The sequence below is a fragment of the Phragmites australis genome, chromosome 4 (assembly GCF_958298935.1).
Source record: "Phragmites australis chromosome 4, lpPhrAust1.1, whole genome shotgun sequence".
Classification (NCBI taxonomy): Eukaryota; Viridiplantae; Streptophyta; class Magnoliopsida; order Poales; family Poaceae; genus Phragmites; species Phragmites australis.
In genome coordinates, this window is record NC_084924.1 from 34,643,169 (window position 1) to 34,661,415 (window position 18,247).

At 43.5% G+C, this 18,247-nt stretch overlaps 1 long non-coding RNA gene and 1 pseudogene across 1 annotated transcript; one reads left to right on the top strand and one right to left on the bottom strand.

The window, feature by feature from the left end:
* Nucleotides 1-5,618: 5,618 nt before the first annotated feature.
* On the bottom strand, nt 5,619-6,705 carry LOC133914742 (glutathione S-transferase T3-like; annotated as a pseudogene).
* Nucleotides 6,706-8,201: 1,496 nt separating this feature from the next.
* On the top strand, nt 8,202-9,718 carry LOC133914342 (uncharacterized). The gene is made up of 4 exons (XR_009909232.1): nt 8,202-8,964; nt 9,055-9,129; nt 9,208-9,256; nt 9,344-9,718. It is a non-coding gene; the product is annotated as an uncharacterized LOC133914342 (long non-coding RNA).
* Nucleotides 9,719-18,247: the final 8,529 nt, after the last annotated feature.

Consider the following 18,247-nt stretch of genomic DNA (forward strand, 5'->3'; position numbering starts at 1 on the left):
ATATGCGAAGGGGACTAGTGAAAAATTGATTGCTAAAAGAGATATGTATTCGATAATCGAGTTAGTTACTGATTTAGGGAAAATGTTTAATTGGGGAGCCAAACTAGTACATCACTTTTCTGGAGATCGATTGATGCCATCAAATCACAGTAAAGTAGAGATAACTATAGATGCACAATTGCTTGATTAGTTTGATCAGCATGGTGAGCATGGGGTTGTCCACATACATGTCATCATCCATGAATTTGGTGGCTCATTGCTTTATTTATTTTCCCCCAACTAAAAGAAGGTGCCACCCATCAGTGAGGAATAACCATGTTAAAAATGTCATCCCTTGCACTCCACCAGACTTTAATGACCCATGGGTTGATGCTACACAATTAACCCAGCCTGAGAGCACCACCCAATATGATAGCACCACCCATCCTGAGAGCACCAACCATGTCAATGAAGCCACATCACCTGTAAGGACAAATGTAAGAAGCGTGCGAAGAAGGGTGCAACGAAGGGTAGAAAGAAGAGAAAACGTATGGCTGATGATGACAAAGAAGAAGTCAGGGATGGTGATGAAGAGGAGCAGGAGCAGTTATGCCTAGATTGTGATCCATTAGAGGTGCATAGTACCAATAGTTATGACAGTGATGCAGCCGCATCCTCTTCTGACTCTGACTATGATGTTGATGAGCTCGATGAGGATGTAGATAACTCTGACCCTGAACCTATATTTGCATATAATTTTGATGATCCATGTATTGATGAAGGTGAGGTGTTCACAGACACTACTACTTGCAAGGTAGCTGTTACACACCATGCTATAGTCTGTGGCTATGCTTTTGAAACATCAATGGAAGAACTTAAAGAAGCAGTACCATGGGCCACTGTTTGCTGAAAATATGTAGCCTGCTGCCAAGTGCTACACTAATCAGCAATTCAACTACCACATGAATAAGATTGCCGAGAGATATCCTAATGCTTACCACATGAACAAGATTGCCGAGAGATATCCTAATGCTATTGATTATTTATTGAAGAATCACCATTTTCTATGGAGCAGGAGCCAGTTCTTTGAGATATCAATGGTGGACTATATTAACAATAATCTTTCTGAGTCATTCAACAATTGGGTGATGAAAATCAAGGAGTTACAGATTGTGGACTTGTGTGACAAGCTTATGCCAATGATAATTCAGAAATTTCTTTTGAGGAGCCAGCTTGCAAGGAAAATGGAAGGAAGGATAATTCCAACTATTATTAGTAAGCTAAACGAACAAAGTAAGAATCTCAAGGATTATAGCGTGTTAAGGAGTAATAATGATGATACAATTAAAGTATATGTGGTTTCTAAGAAAGGAGTGATATAGAGACATGCAGTGAACTTGAAGGATCATACATGCTCTTGTATAGCTTGGTAAGTTAGCAAGAAGTCTTGTAACCATGTATTGGATTTTATAGGTTCACTTAGGTCACCTGACATGCACAACTATGTGCATGAGTACAACTCAGTATAGAGGTTGAGGCAAACATATGCTAGAGTATGGAACCCAATGACATCTAAGAACTAATAGACTATTGTAGATCCTGGTTTCAAGTTGAAAAAGCCAAAGCTGATGAGAAAGCCTGGGAGGCCTAGGGCTCACATGATTAAAGCTTCTGATGAGCCTGGTTGTAGAAAGAAGAGGACATGCCGTGAGTGTGGTGACACATGCCATTTTGCAAAGACCTATCAAGGAGGACCTATAGCTAGGAAAAGGAAATTTCATCTATTTTCATGTGATCCCTTTTTATTTATACATTTTCTATTAACTCCTTTTTTGGTGCAGGAAAAGGACTCCATCCTCAGATCAAGGGAGCAATGATCCATCCAGTCTTCATGGTGCAACACCTAGGTCAAGGTCCGAAAAAAAGCTCTACTAGTGGATCATCTAGGTAACTAGCATTTAAAAGCCAATTTCATGTTCACTAGCAACCTATTTACCACAACTTATACAAGTGTTGTTGTAGTGACATTGCAAATGAGGTGGCAGCAAAACTGCCAAGAGGAAGGGGGAAGGGGAAAGAGAAGAGAGGTTATGTTGCAGCTTCAATTTGATGTGTCATGGAGCATCAATCATATGTAATTACCTTTTGGGAACTTGCTGCTAGTTAGGAACATGATGTCCTGTTGTGCTTGTGGTGTCATGTTGAGCTACATGATGTAGGGCTCCTTGAGATGTACTTCTAATGTCTACTCATCTTTTATATGTGAGGATGAGGATGAACAAGATGATGTCAACCTTAAATTAGTTGTTATGTTATATTGCCTTTTGTTGTCAGACTAAACTAGATGATATGAACCTTCATATTGTATTGCTATCTAATGTTTAGAAATGTGTGCTATTCCACAATATTATCCACCTATTTTACATCATGACAACGTGTTTTTTTTTGTTAGTCGGGCTGCATTTTTACCCCCAAGTCAAAGGTGACATGCCAAAAAGGATGTCTATCTTGTATTTATTATCTAGTTTGAATAGCAAGATTGCAAATTGTGTCAAGATTTCAAGTCATAAAGACCTCTATTAAACGATGTTAATTAGTGTTGTTAGAGCATCTCCAAGAGATTCTCTAAAATTGGTTCCCTATATCCCTATATAGGGAGGCATCCCAAAAATATTTACTCCCTAAAATTTTCCCCCTCTAGTAGATGCCCTATTTGTGACTCCTTATATTTTAAAATTCTTTCATATAGGCAACTTCCAACCGTTCTGTCATACACGCCTCGTCTCCCTGCACTGCTCCCTGCCACCCCTCCCTCGTGTGTGTGATCAAAACAAAAAGTGCGCATGGATCCTCTTCTGTGGTGACGCCATCATGCCGTCGATCCCGACTAACGTCACAAATCGTTCCTAAGCGGCGTGAGCCATCACGAGTCGTTCCTGAGCGGTGTGATCCTGAGAGACATGTCGTCGATCCCGGACAACGTGAATCGAACCCAGGCACCGACCTTCAATCTCGAGCAACGAAGTGTCAGTTTCAGAAGCGTACGTAGGCTCTCGTCTACTGCCCCTAGCCTCTCATCTACGTGCAGCACCCGACGAGAAATTGATCTATTTGTCGATGAGTCGTCATAGCTTTCTCATGCAAGAGATATTAGATTCGTTGTCATCAGATGATGATGATGATGAATTCATTATTGCTGCAGCACACGTAGCACATAATCAATATCAGCTTGACAAGGACCCGCACCATGGCAGATCTGTCCTTGGGTATCAAGAGTTCATCAGAACATAGAAGCAGGGCATTTGAGACTGTATCAAGACTACTTCTTGGATGATCCTACATACGGCCCTACTTTGTTCAAGCGCAGGTTGTGATCAGTACATATATTTTTATTTGTCTTTGTTGTAGATCGTGATATGTATGGCTCATTTTTATCATACCCATGTAGGTTTAGAATGAGGCATTCTCTATTTGTGCGCATAATGTGTGCTGTAGAAGAACATGATGACTACTTTGTGTAGAAAAGAAATGCAGCTGGTAAACTTGGGTTAAGTTGTTTGCAAAAGATTACCTCATCATTTCGTATGCTAACATATAGAGTAGCAACAGATGCTACGGATGGTTATGTTCGTATCAGAGAAAGTACTGCTATAGATAGTCTGAAAAGGCTTGTCAAATCTATTATTGAAGTATTTGGAGATGAGTATTTGAGATCACCATATGAGAATGATATTTCTAGATTTGCACTTGGGGAGGCAAGAGGTTTTTCGGGAATGCTAGGATCCATTGATTGTATGCATTGAAAGTGGAAGAATTGCGACTGCATGGAAAGGTATGTACAACGTCCATATTCACGAGCCTACAGTCATTCTAGAAGTCGTTGCTTCATAAGATCTCTAGATTTGACATGCTTTCTTTGGTTTACCTGGGTCTCACAATGATATCAATGTTCTTCAACGCTCTCCACTCTTTGCGAAGCTAGCTAAAAGTCACGCTCTAAAAGTGAATTATACCATCAATGGTGACAATTGTACAATGTGATATTACCTTGCAGATGGCATATATCCTACCTGAGCTATATTTGTAAAGACAATATCATCTCCACTAGGAAATAAGAAAAAATATTTTGCCAAAGCACAAGAAGCAGTTAGGAAGGACGTGGAACGAGCATTTAGGATTCTATAATCTTGTGTTGCCATTGTTCGAGGACCAACACATTTTTGGGATCAAGACACTCTCGGACAAATTATGAGAGCTTGTGTAATAATGCATAACATGATCGTTGAAGATGAGTGGAAGGAAGGACCAGAAGACTTCAATTATGATCAAGTTGGAGAAAAGGTGGAACCTTCCCATGAGAATACACCTGAACTTCATGAGTTCATTGAAACTCACAAAAAAAAATTAGGGACAAGAAAATTCATTCACAGCTTCAAGCTGACCTAGTAGAGCACTTGTGGCATCATCATGGCGATCAGTATTAATGATAATTTTATTGGAAAAATACCTAGCACATGATTTGATTTTGCATACGGGATGGTGATCTTAAGCATCTCTTTAATTTTTTGGTCTTGTGCATATTTTTGCTCTAGTAGTGTTTAGTTCATTAGTTGGACACTTGAAAATTATTGGTCAATTGAACCTGAAAATACCTGTTGCTTACTTCTTAACTCATGATGTGATCCTGAAAACTGCTAGGCACTGTAAAATCCTAATTGGACTATGGCATTGTAAAACATATATGGCCACAAAACAAAGTCAGCAGCATTTGCACAAACTACTAGGTATTCTCAACAATCAGAAACAAGAACAACATTGAGCTGCTCTGCCTTTGCTTGGTTTCCCCCTCCACCCCACCATATGATCCACCCTATCATCTATTGTTGCTTATCATCGAACTCATGGCCATGATCCATGAGGTAGTTAGCAGCAAGCTCTTCATCCTTGTTGCACGTAAAGAAAACCGATTCATAGAACAATGTATTTTTCTTTACCCCCAGCACAAGCTCACGATTGAACCTCCTTGTTGCACGCAAAGACCTTCAACACCCTAGCACAAGCTCATATAACAGTGTATTCATCCTTGTTGCACACAAAGAAAACCTCCAGCACAAGATCATGATTGAACCCCATTGCCTCGAGCTATAAATAGACAAGAAAATGGAACACCAATGCTGATAATCAAATAGATCTACAAGCATACAAGATCGAAGTACAAAGAGATTTCTGGTCCACCAGAGTATGATGTATATATTTCTCTACATTTGTCACAACAGATTCATATAATAGTGTATTTTTCACAACAAATTGAATGAACCTCTTGAAGCATTGGCTGTCAATCAACAGAAATTGAAAAGAACAAACACTAAAAAGTCAGTACAGTGCAGTGCATCAATAAGTTGCATTACCGCAATGCATTGTCAATACAGGAACAACATTGATTAACAGAAGATTGATCCATACATCCAAACCATTGATCCAAAACACAAATGGTTGCTTAACAGTTTTAAAATAAAATTACACACAAGTAGCTCCTTAACAGTTTCATAATAAAGTTACACATAAGTAGGATAATAACATATAGATTGTTGTAACAACCCGAGCAGCAAGCATGCCACTAATCCGAGCAGCAGCGGCTATCAACCCGAGCTATTCAATCGTCAAGTCACTATCTCATCCTGCAAGCTCCTATAGTATTTTTTTTTTTTTTGCGGCTAGACATTCCACTAATGTCTATCGATATAATTCTCTCTTCTTCCAACATTCTCTTGAATTCAAACTCTTTACTCTTTAACTCTAGATTTTTTTTTGTCTCAATTGCAACCCTCTCTTGTTCCAGTGCATATGCTTGTTTGTATCTCTCATCTTTCTTGTGCTCTTTCTCCGCATCAGCCTCTTTCTTCTTAGCTCACAAATTATCTAACGCCTCCATGTACACAAGATCTCCACCTTAATGTAATTTTTCTTTGTCCCTTTTCTTACCTATTAGTCTCTTCGATATAGAATACTCTGGAGTTGCAGCCTCACTCTCATTAGGGCTAATAGGAGTAGACGTAGTCGAACTTGAAGTGTCAGATGTCTTCTGTTTTTTGTAAGATGAATTTTGTATCTGTCTATCAATCCATTTTAGTTGTGTTCATAAGAGGTTCCAGCAATGTATGAATTGAAATGATTTATTGGTCTTATCTTCAGACTTGAACAAAGTGCATGCCTGAACTAGCTATACAAGTCAACCAAAAAAAATCAGTATGTTTAGCACCAATTCATATTGATGTATATACAATAAAATTTTATAGGAAACTTGTCAATCACCTTATCTTGGTAAGACACTCCGCTTTGCTTTCTACCCTCAATCTGGCTTAGACATCTGGCAAACTTGTTACCATTTTCTTGAATAGCAGACCAACAGTGCATGAGGGAATTTTGGATGCGATCTAAGGTGAAGTCCATGTTGGAGTGGAAATAATCATAAATTCTCTTCCAATATGTAGAACGAGTTTGATTGTTGTCTTGGACTGCATCCAAATTGATATTGATCCATGACAACACCAATATTTCATCTTCCTTCTCACTAAAATTCTTTGATCTTTTTTAGTTTGGTCTCATGGTTGGGGTAACTTCCATAACTGGTGTTACTTGCTCCTCAGGTGGGCTACTCAGTCCATCCCAAGTCAGTTCATTGCTCTCCTCATTCAGCAAGATAATATAATATCCACTTCCGTCCATAGTCCCTATTAAATTCACAGTTTTATGAGAATCTTCTCCAACTTTGGTATTACACAATATGCATGAGATAGAACAATAATATACACTTCAAGAACATAACCACATCAAGTGTACAAATGCCAAATCAAACTACAAAAGTACTGGGCATCAAGTGTTTGAGCCTATCATACTACAAATGCCAAATCACTAAAATTAGAACATCAAGTGGACCATGGAATCCACTTCATCAATGAAGCTGTGCAAGAAACTGAACTACTCTAATTGCTTTACCAATTGCTGAAAAAAATGACAATATTTAATTGCATTACCATTTGTACAAGTCTATAAACTCCAAGAACATAACCACATCAAGTGTACAAGTGCACAATATGCTCTAAAACACACTTCGAGTGTTATCTTATGCAAGAGTACACGAGACCTTCTTCAAGCAAGTTTGAGCCTATCATACTACAAATGCCAAATCACTAAAATTAGAACTTCAAGTGGACCATGGAATCCACTTGATCAATGAAGCTATGCAAAATTACAGCTACTCTAATTGCATTACCAATTATTGAAAAAAGTGACAATATTAAATTGCAATACCAGTTACTGACAAATCGTGGGTTCATCTGAAGTAGAACATACTAACAATATTTAATTGCATTACCAATTACTAAAAAAAGATTGATTACATGTCAAGGTGAAAGATCAGAAAGCTAGCACACACGATTTATTCATCACTATCATTTTCATCATTGCAGTACCATCCATTCAGCTCTCAGCACACACATCATTCATCCATTCATCCATGTAGGAAGGGGAAGGAGAAAGAGGAGAAGGAGGGAAGTACCCCAGTTGGAACGACGACGTCGCACTGTCGAGTGGCGAAGCCGCTGGATCTACTGTCGAGAGGAGAAGATGTCGGTCCTCTGCTCCTCTCCCTCGTTCTACCGCCTCCGTTGCAGCCTTGCACGCCGGTGACAACGTCGACAGTGCGGGGGAGGAGCCGAAGGAGGGCTGCTGCTCGGGCGGCGGTAGCGTCGTAGGTGGAGCGGAGGTAGCCGAGGGCGGGCAGGGAACAGCCGGTGGCCGGGTACATCAAGGCAGGCGGTTCGGAGAGCGAGGGTGGGCGCGGGATGTCGAGAGGGCAGGCCACCTAGCACGAAGGGCGGGCGGGTGGGCTAGCACGGGAACACGGGCGTGGGAGGGAGGCCGAGCGTGGGAGGGCTAAAAATGGAGGATAGGGAGTCGAGTGCACATCCCTAGATTTAGCGAGCGGAGGAGGTTCGATTGGGGTTGATAAAGATAGAAAACCGGATACAAAGTTTGTTGGAGCACTATATTAGTCCATAAACCCTTAAATTTGGCTAAAAGAAGTTAAATAGAGAGTCTCTTAAAATGCTCTTATCTAATAACGGATATTTTGGATTTGAGTCCGTCTTAATGGTAAATATGCAATTAGGCTCTTTATAATGGCAGATTCACAATAACAGTTCAAATCAGGGGGAAAAAAACAATTGTCCCTATTCTATTCGCTCTCCCAGCCGCCGCCACCTCATCACGCCGCCCTCTCCTCGCCGTCTCCTCCTGATCTCCTCCCACGGCGCTCCTCCTCGGCAACTCCCTCGCCGCAGCCGTGTTCCTCGACGCGGACGCCATCAGCCGTGCCGAGCCGGCCAGGCTGCGTACTGGGAGCTCGTCCGTAGCCAAGGGGGACATCTGGGGCCCCGTGCTAACCGTCGCCTTTGGGCAGGGGCGGATCTACCATTCTAGCGAGCTCTGGCGCTCGCCAGAGGTGCCCGCAGACGGGAACCACACTGAGCCGGCCTCTGTCGCGGACTCACGGTCCATGCCCTGAGCGTTGAGCCCCTGATGGCCTGTCGGCTGTCTTGGACTGGCTCCAATCGAGACTTGGACTCCCAACTCCGCCGCGGAGCCGCCCGTCATCCCGTTTCCGTTCCCGTGCCGCCGGCCGCCGCCGGCTCCTGCCCGCTGCGCCGTCCTGCGCCGCGCTGCCCCTGCCCGTGCCCGGCTGCTCATCGCGGCGTCGCCGTCGCCCTACGTGGCTTGCGCGCCCCTGCGCAGGATGCAGGCTAGCTGGCCTGACTAAGTGCTCGATCGAAGTTCAGGTTGCACTGCTGCAGGCTAGCGCGTCTGCGGATCTGCTGCTACGTCTAGGCGCTAGCTGCGGGCGGCCGGCTGCAAGCCTGATTGTGATTGGTGATTGTGAAGGAAGAATTGAAGAAGATTAGAAGAACTGCCCGTTGGGCTCTTCAGGTACCTGCAATCAGCTTATCACCAAACTTCCATACTGGATTATCATGCCCGGTACTAACTAATCATAGTTGCGTATGTATTTGTTTTCAGGAAACTCCAGATCACGAGAAAGCAGCAAATGGTGTAGTGAAGCCCATCATAGTTGATAGGGAGGATAATATCCATGTATGTATAAAAGCCTACAGCCATTTTGATCAATAAATACTTTTGTCAATTAACTTGGCATGATGGATTTCTAACTAGGATACAAATGCTGAACAGCCTAGCTCAAATGGTCAAGAAGCAACATCAAGTATGACACTGGCTCTGAACATATTCTAGTGGTTTTGCAGTTCATGCGATGCGTCTGAGCATCCTTCTAATATCTCAAAACATACAGGAGGTTCTAATCAAGTGTCTATCTGAAGATCTGGGTTTCTCGATCGGTAGGCCTATCGTTGCGTACCTCATCTACCGATGTCTGGTCCACTGGAGATCATTTGAAGAGGAAAGGACCCCATTGCTCTTCCTAGTCTACCTCACTGTCGTCACGGCGTACTACTTCGAGTGCAGGGAGAGCAAGCGGGAAGAACAGGAGATCATGGCCTCGCCTACGTCTCAAATCTTCTTCTTTTTCCATTTTTTGTTTGTTTGGATGACTTGTATTTTATACTAGTGTTGATTTTTTTCTGGTAATTGTTGCAAGAGAAGAAATAGCATAGCATGTAAATTGACAATTTCCAAAGTCATTCAGATAAACAGGATCTTAATTAGAACATTATATGGTGACATTTGGAATGAATATGTGGAAAACTGTCCATTCTTTCAAATAGACAAATATCACAGAAGAAAGTAGATAATCACATGGAAAAAACACACAATCCATGCAAGTTGTTCAAGCCATTGATGAAATGTTGTAGTTACAAATACATACACACTACACTACTCAATTATCGGATAATAAGGATCAAATATGAAAAACAATGAAAGAAAAGGTTAAATAGATATAAATATGTATTTAGAAAAACTAGAGGTATTATGAAAGTTACGCAATCAAAGTAAACATCAAACCTACCTCTAGAATTTAGGATGCTAAACAACTCTTAGCTTTTGGACCTTAGACTTTAACAATTCAACTTTTTAAAATCTACAATCTAGAAGCTACTTTTTAGAATTCAAAACTAAAACAAACATGCTATAAGACCAATCTTATTTTTTTAAGCCTTTTCAAATGAAAATGTAAAAAAAACTCTTAGGGATATACTTATTAAAAATAAACCTCTTAGCCACCATGATGCGTGGCATGGCGATACAACATTAGCGCCCTTAAGAAAAACCGTGGCGTGCAAGGAGACTACGAAGGAAATGCTACCACGACTTCCGATGTGGTGAGCAATACCCTTGCGAGGTGACTAGTGTCAAAAATTAGTTCCTGACAATATATCCGTAATTGAATTAGAGTACCTTCGAGATTAGGGATCGAGCAGAAAATAAGACACACAATATATATATAGGTTTAGGCCCCCGATGTAGAGTAATACCCTACGTCCTGTGTAAATAAGGTTGTATATAGATTATCTCAAGTACAAGTAAGGTGGCTAGACCTATTACAATAGAGCAGATTAGATCTAAACTAATCTAGGGTTGAAGTCATCGAGTATCTCTGATGCTAGGGTCTTAGTGCTTGCATCGAGTTGTGTATGCGTTGATCTCTTGTGGGTTGCCCTCCATTGGGGGTCTAGGTCCTCACCTTATATAGGGGTTCTGGCGTTACCCTGGATCCGTCGTGGTCAATAAGGAGTCAATTGTCTTGTCAGTCAAGGCAAAACAGTTGAATCCAGCTTGTATACTAGTCATACTCGAGTCAGTTAACCCGATCGAGATATTTCTAGTACAAGTTTTTGTGATTTCCGAGTATATCAGATCTCGCAGATTCGGATCCTCAATATCCAGAGTTGTCCATCAGGTGTACGATGTACCCTATCTGTGTATGGTGTATTTTTTATGTGCATATACCCTATAGTTGGATATTCGAAAGTAGTCCCCTAACTCTATTCAGCAAGGAGGATTTCTATAAGCGCATACTCGAATAGTGCCAAGTCTAAGCCTAGTCGAGCATGATAGATCAAGCTTGCAGTCGAAAGAATCGAAAAAAGAATATCATGTTCCAAATATCGAGTGGAAACACGATTAGGTCGAGCGCCATGCCGTTGTTTGCACTTGAGACTCAAGAAAAGCTTGAAAACTCGACTTCTCGATATCCATCTTTGAGTAGAGTTAAAAAGAAATCTTTGAAATTTGAACCGTTCGGTATAGACACATTTAATGCACTCAAATGGACGTGCAAAGATTCGCACAAAGCCATCATCTCGTCTTTCACACTGAACGAGATGTCACTGTAATGGGAGTGGTTACCAAAAAAGACATTAAGTATCAAGCTATTTATCTGCACCAACTTGCACTATAGCTATTTGTCGGTGAATCAGGAACCAGGGGTCCCCAAATCCCGAGGCCAGGCCAGCAATCCGCCATGTGGCGCCATCCCGCGGGGTCACCTCCGCAAGATAAAAAAGACTAAGTCCCGGGAGAGGGCGTTCGGGGCCACAGTCAGTGGTTCCCGAGTGCCCGGGTTCCCCGATGATCTGCGAAGACTAAGGTGACCGGGAAGAAAGTGCTCGGGGAGGGAACAGTGACCCCCGAGCACCTGAGTCCCCCGACGACCAGGAGAGCCAAGTACCGGGAGAGGTGTGCCCGAGGCCGTGAACAGTGACCCCCCGGGCACCCGAGTACCCCGAGGACCCAGTGAAGGAAGTTCCGGGAGAGAGTGCTCGGGGCTACGAGCCGCGGCCCCCGAGCACTCGGTTCCCCGAGGATCCGTACAAGCATGCCCGGGAGAGAGTATTCGGGGAGGTGAACAGTGGCCCCCGAGCACTCGGTTCCCCGAGGACCAAGGAAGGGCGTTCTCGGGAGAGAGTGCTCGGGGAGGTGAACAGTGACCCCCGAGCACTCGGTTCCCCGACGACCCAGGAAGCCCCTCCGTCAGTGGCCCCCGCAGGGGTCCAGCGATGAGGTGTCAGCCGGCGAAAGGCCCGAGGCCGCATTTAAGAGCGCGTGTGGCCTGTCACCTCTAACTGCTCCCGCCACGCTCGGTGTCAGTTCCTGCCATATTCTGGCAGAAGGGCGTGGGGACATTAAATGCACGGGTCCCATCCCGCGCTATCCGGCGCGCCTCGGGATAGCATCGCGAGGCCCAAGGCGTTCCTTCTGCCGCGCTGCTGTGGCAGGCGAACAAGACAGGGCGGGCACGCCGGGCCGCTCTGTGGCTGCCCGGTGGGCCCTCTTCACGGCGCCTGATGCCAGTGCCATCATGACGACTGATGACCGGGCGCGGGGCGCGTTTTCAACCCCCGTCACTTCGCACAGGGGCTATGATGACGCCCTTTCCATTTATAGTGCCTTGGAACTCGTGCCCTCCCATTCGGGGCACGCTACCGCCGGCAGGTATTTAAAGCGGCCGGCAGCACGGACAAAGGCAGGTGGCGAAGGTTAAAGAAGTTAAGGAAGTAGAGAAAATCGAGAAGTCCAAGAGCACCCAAAGCCAACAGATACACACAGATCGAAGAACACCTTCGTACGAGCATAGAAGCCAAAGAATAAGGAGCCCTAGGCTCTAGGATAGATAGACATTCTTGTAACTAGCACATTCCTGAGAGACATTCTCAGGACATTTATAACATCCACACAGCAGTAGGGTGTTACGCCTCTATGCGGCCCGAACCTGTCTAAACCCCCAGTGCGTTTACTTCGTTCCGTATTAGATCATTCCACCCCACCAGCCATCGCATTTACATCCATTTACTTCTCCGGCAAACTTATTCAGAATCATCCCCCCAGTCGAATCTCTAAAAAGGGGTCCCTCAGGATCCCTGCGACAGGAGTTAACCCTCCGACACTATTCTTCATCCTCTCTCCGCCAATCTCCTACCTCAAGCCTTCACCTTTCTCCACCCAAACACGCGCTACTGCACAAAAATCTCACTCCATGGCTTCCAACCCTTTCGCGGATGCCGCATCTCCTTCCTCGCCTAAGAAAGAAACCAGCTTGAAGGTTGCCGACACTTCCTCAAGCATCTGGATGAGATGAAGCTCCTAACCGAGGCCTGGGCGATCTCAATGATGCAAGAATTGAAGCTTCAAGAACTTGAAGGTGAAGGAATCGTTCCTCCTCATGATCTAGCCAACTGGAGGCCAACGCCAAGTGAGGAATTCCATCCTGCCAGTTTGATCATGAAATTGTGTGTTTGAACCATTTTTCCACTACAGTTTCAATATCCACCCTTCCAAATTTCTTCTCAACATACTCAACCATTACCAAATTGAGCTACACCATTTACATATGAACTCGATCTCCATGCTTAGTGTATTTGTCCATCTGTGCGAAGCCTTCATCGGTATCACACCGAGCTTAAACTTGTTCCAGTATTTCTATTATCTGAAAAAGAATATTGAAAATAAATGTGTAGGAGGTTATGGTTTCCAACTACGAACAGAATGGAGAATTCCTATATCCTGGTTGTGCTAATCTCCTCCTGGCAGAAAGATTGGAAGAAGAATTGATTTTTTGTTTCCAACCTCGACCCAGTCACCTCTCCCTTAGTCTATAAGGGCCTTCAACCTCACCCAAATCCATCCTGGTCGAAAAAGCACCGCGAGCTCGACCACACTGCACACTACGCCAAGAAGATTGATAAGCTTAGGCAGAGTGGTTTGACCGGATGGCATATGGCTAAAGACTTCATTAGCCGAAGTTGAGCCCCTTGAAAGCGCGAGATCAATTCGCTTGGGACTATACTAGAGACAATGATAACTCTCAAGACGCGGCCGAATGTAAGATTTAGTTAGCATTTTACTACTTATATAGCTGCAGTCGAGCTCTTTTGAGTGACTCTTTTTTTCTTTTAGCCCTGTCCCTGCAGGACACAGCTGCTTGATTAAGAAAATTGATTGCTAAAGAGGCACAACCATGTCCTGTTTGGCCCTACTCCCTTAAGAATCCTTGACCACCGGTGAGAATTTATTTGGATTGAGAAAACAATATTGATTGCTTGTTTTGACCTGACTCGTCTTTTTTATTCCAAGTTGCAGCCTTCCGTCAAGAGGACACCTCCTCTTTCGGCTCTAGCAACAAGGGAAAACACTAATCTATTAAGAAGCTGAAGGGTCTCTTCGATCCAAGAGATCATCCTCGCCATTCGACCCACCACCCCTCAAGCGTATGCAGGGAAACATTCAATTGGTACTAAAATTGAATCCTTAGATGATCATTTATTTAGTTGTTATCCTAACTATCAAGCATATTCCAACTGACGCCCGGTCTATATGGAGTGGGGGGCTTACTATAGGGATCAACTGGTGCATCCCCACAATCACTTCCTCGAGAAACCAACGTGCACGATGACTCGGTAAGAGAGGTAACTCGTATCAAGTTGGCCTCCTTACATTGGTCATTCTTCTGAGGATTTACTCGATAAGTCCAGAATGATGACGAGTCATTGTGGGCTAATTTTTTTGTAGGCAATGGCTTCCTTAACTTCATCAGACTCATAGGTCACCCCTTCGACACAACCAGCCCCAACTGCTGGTATGATGAAGAAGAAAATAACCATCAAGAGGCAGAAGTCGAACATCGTTTCACGCATTCTAATGACCAAGAGGTTTGACCTGAATACTTATATTGGCTTGTGGCCTTCCTTTTCCTTCCTTACCTTGTTAATGGCAGACCATCCTCCTCGAAGAAGTCAAAAGAGTAGACAACGAGCGGTTCATCCGACCACTTGACTCCATCTTCCCTCGTGACGTCGCCTTCACTTCCTCAAGTAAAGAAAACTCCTATGGATGCACTTGAAACAAGCCTGCAAGCCAACAAAGCTGAGACCCCAGCATCGACCCTAACTGATGATCCTTGTGCGTCATTAAAGGATCTCCTCAAGGCTGAAAGTGTCCAGGTAGCTGCTGCCAAGGCTCGGTATTTGAAAGTTGACCATAACAACTGTCAAAAAGAACAAGATGCACTACTTACTGCTAGCTTAGAAAGAATTAACGGTTAGTCTATCTAACGATCACTAATATGTGATTCAAATATCGGACAATGGATGATAATTGACTTTTGTTTGCTTTCCCAGTCCTTGAGTCATTCTTAAGGAATAAAGATGCTCTGCTTGATGAACAAATGAAAACCATTATGAACAAGGACACATATCTGGAAAAACTCAGAAGTGATTTAAAGAAGGCGAGAGATGACTAAAAAGACATGTCTACCGAATGTGACACCATGGCTGCCGAACGAGACACTATGGCTACTAAACAAAATGCTATAGCTACCAAACGGGACATCATGGCCACTATGCTTCAAAAGCTGAAAGACCAGACCTTCGACCGCATGAACCAGTCAGCCTCCGTAAGCGCTGAGATAATGCTTGGTCTCCTCAAAAGCTATAACCCCAACCTCGACACATCAGTAGTGACGGATGGGTTCGATTGTTTGGAAGAGGAAGCAGTAAAGATCATTCATAGTGTCAAGCCTCTGGTCTATGCCTTCATCGAGTCCTTAGTGCTCAGGCTGCCTAACGATGAAAGCGAAGGCAGACTTTCTAGTTGATTGTCTGTGGTCCTTGACTCGAAATGCTTTGAACTTGATCCTTAGTTTAGGGATGTCTGTAAACATTACTATTATTTTGCTTGTCCATTATGCTTTTGCCACTATTCCCTTGTTGATGAAATAGAGTTAGCATAAGTGGATGCAAAAACCGATTAGTTCATGCTAAAACCATCCTTGAAGCTTATTTATCGAATATTCGTCGATACCTGAAAGCTCAACTAGACATATTATTAGATGCAACAGACTTCGAGTAAACACTCGAAGTAACCTCAAGAATAAGAAAAAGAATAGTATAAAACTTAGAAATAGAGAATAGCACGATGATTTTTGTAATCTTTCACCGACTTACGTGTTTGACCATCACGCGAATATGAACTCAATGGAGAACACACATGAAACCAACTAGAACTTCAGAACATTGTGGGCCGTTAGGCGTGAGATGTTTGACAATCTCTAATGTTGTTATACCTTATGAGGTGTAGTTGTTCGTCATCAACTCAACACATGCATCTGTTGGTTTTGTACCATTGAAAGTATATGATGTAGCCCTCGACTCTCTTCTCGACGACTAGATCGAGTTGAGAGTAAAGCTGCAACATTGTAAGTATGTGATGTAGCCCCTTACTCTCTGCTTGATGTGATAATTAAGATAGAAAGTAGAGCTATAGCATCAAAAAATACTTGACGTGACCCTTGAATCTTCGCTCAATAATTGAGTTCAAATAGAAAGTAGGGCATCAGCGCTGACATTAAATAATCTAACTCCTAACTCTCTGGTTAACATGATATTTAAATAGAGAGTGAAGCATAAGCATCAAATTATGAGATGTAGTCTCAACTCTCTGCTCGATGACTGGATCGAGTGGAGAGTAGAGCGTAAGCATCGATTCATTATTCTTGACCACATGCTCGAAGGAGTAAACCTACAAGCGTATGGCTATGGTTATGTTATGGTTATCGAGTAAATTCAAATAGTCGGACAAGTGAACATTAAAACCCTATCCCCATTCATGCTCGTTTTCACCGCAAACTTTGATTTGACGTGTCATAACAACGTGGCATCCCTTTGCACGGATATTGGAAGTGCCTTAATGCCTTGGTGACATCTCGGCTTCTGCCCGGCACGTCAGCTTTGAATCACCATGCACCCGAAGCGACCTCAGAATTTCAACCGTCGTTATCAGATCTTGACGGCTGCAAACCTTTCTGTTCGATCTGCTTCCGTGACTATAAATAGGGGACCCTTCATTTTCACCCCAATCTCCTTCCCTTCTCCCTGCGCACTTCTCAATAGAAACTTGTGGAGCTTGAAACCATGGCCTCCACTCCACTGTCATCTCCCGAGCAATGTCCAAAAATCAAAGAAGTGGGATCTCTCATCCCAAGGCCTCTCGCCGTTGTTCCGATGGGAGTCATCATTGTTTCCTCCAATGAGGAGGAATCAATTGAGAGGCATAAGAGGAGGGGCAACATAATGTCCATTAGATGTCATCGACCCTTCACTAGGCACCTTCAGCGCTTCCTCGACGCCGATGCCATGGAGAGGGAAGCATAAGAGTCAGCGACGCGGGCTGCACAAGAGAGGTGAAGATGGTGGTGAATCGACCAGGTCACCGATGAGGTCTTTAGCGATGGGGCCCCCGAGCCTTCGGTGATGAAGAAAGTGTGGTCGTCCTCTCCGTCGACAACCATCATATCACCTCTGTGTCATGCTGAGGTTTACTTGGCATCGTCGATGTCGGTCAGCAGCTCTAGCAGGGTCTTCATCTCGTCCACTCTCCCTAGCCCTTATGCTGGTCGGCAATAGGTCCTCGAAATGATCAGCTGCCACCCTAAGGAGGAGCAAAAGAGGTTCATCGACTAGTTCGAGGGTAAGTAGGGGTTCACATACTTCTGAACTCTTGGAGATGGTAGAACTTCACTATTTGGAAGAGCTAAGCAAATCCATTCTGTCAACTCAGTGTGAGCTTATGCAGGTCATAAATAAAAATATGTAATAGGATAGTCACTCTGATCAAAATGTAATGGACTTACCTTTCATTTACCTTATCTATGAATGAAACTATCGGAGTTGATCGATGATCCATAAGTTTTTGAGTTCTTCACTATTTAGAGTAGATAGTCATACTGATCCACATCAATTGACTTCAACTACTACGTAGGGTCCTTCCCACTTACGTGATAACTTATGATGCCTAGCCTATTTCTACACCTTTCGTAAAACAAGGTCCTCAGCAGTGAGTATCCTGGGTTGGACTTTCTGACTGTGATATCTACGCAACGCTTGTTGATATTTAGCCGCTCGTATAGACGCTCGATCACAATACTCCTCGAGTAGATTGATATCATTCGCTCGTAATTGCTCTTACGCCTCTTCTGAATAACTTTCCACTCACAGCGATCCAAACTGCAGTTCAGTCAGAAGCATTGCTTCTGCTCCATAGATTAAAAAGAAATGAGTTTCACCGGTGACCCTATTAGTCAAGATCTGAATGAACCATAGTACCGAGGGAAGTTCCTTCACTCAGCATTTCGAGTAAGCTTTCAACATGTTGAAAACCTGAGTTTTGATGCCTTACAAGACTATACCATTGGCGCCTGTCGATGATGGGGTTCCCTTGATTTTTCATCGCCCGTCGATGATGT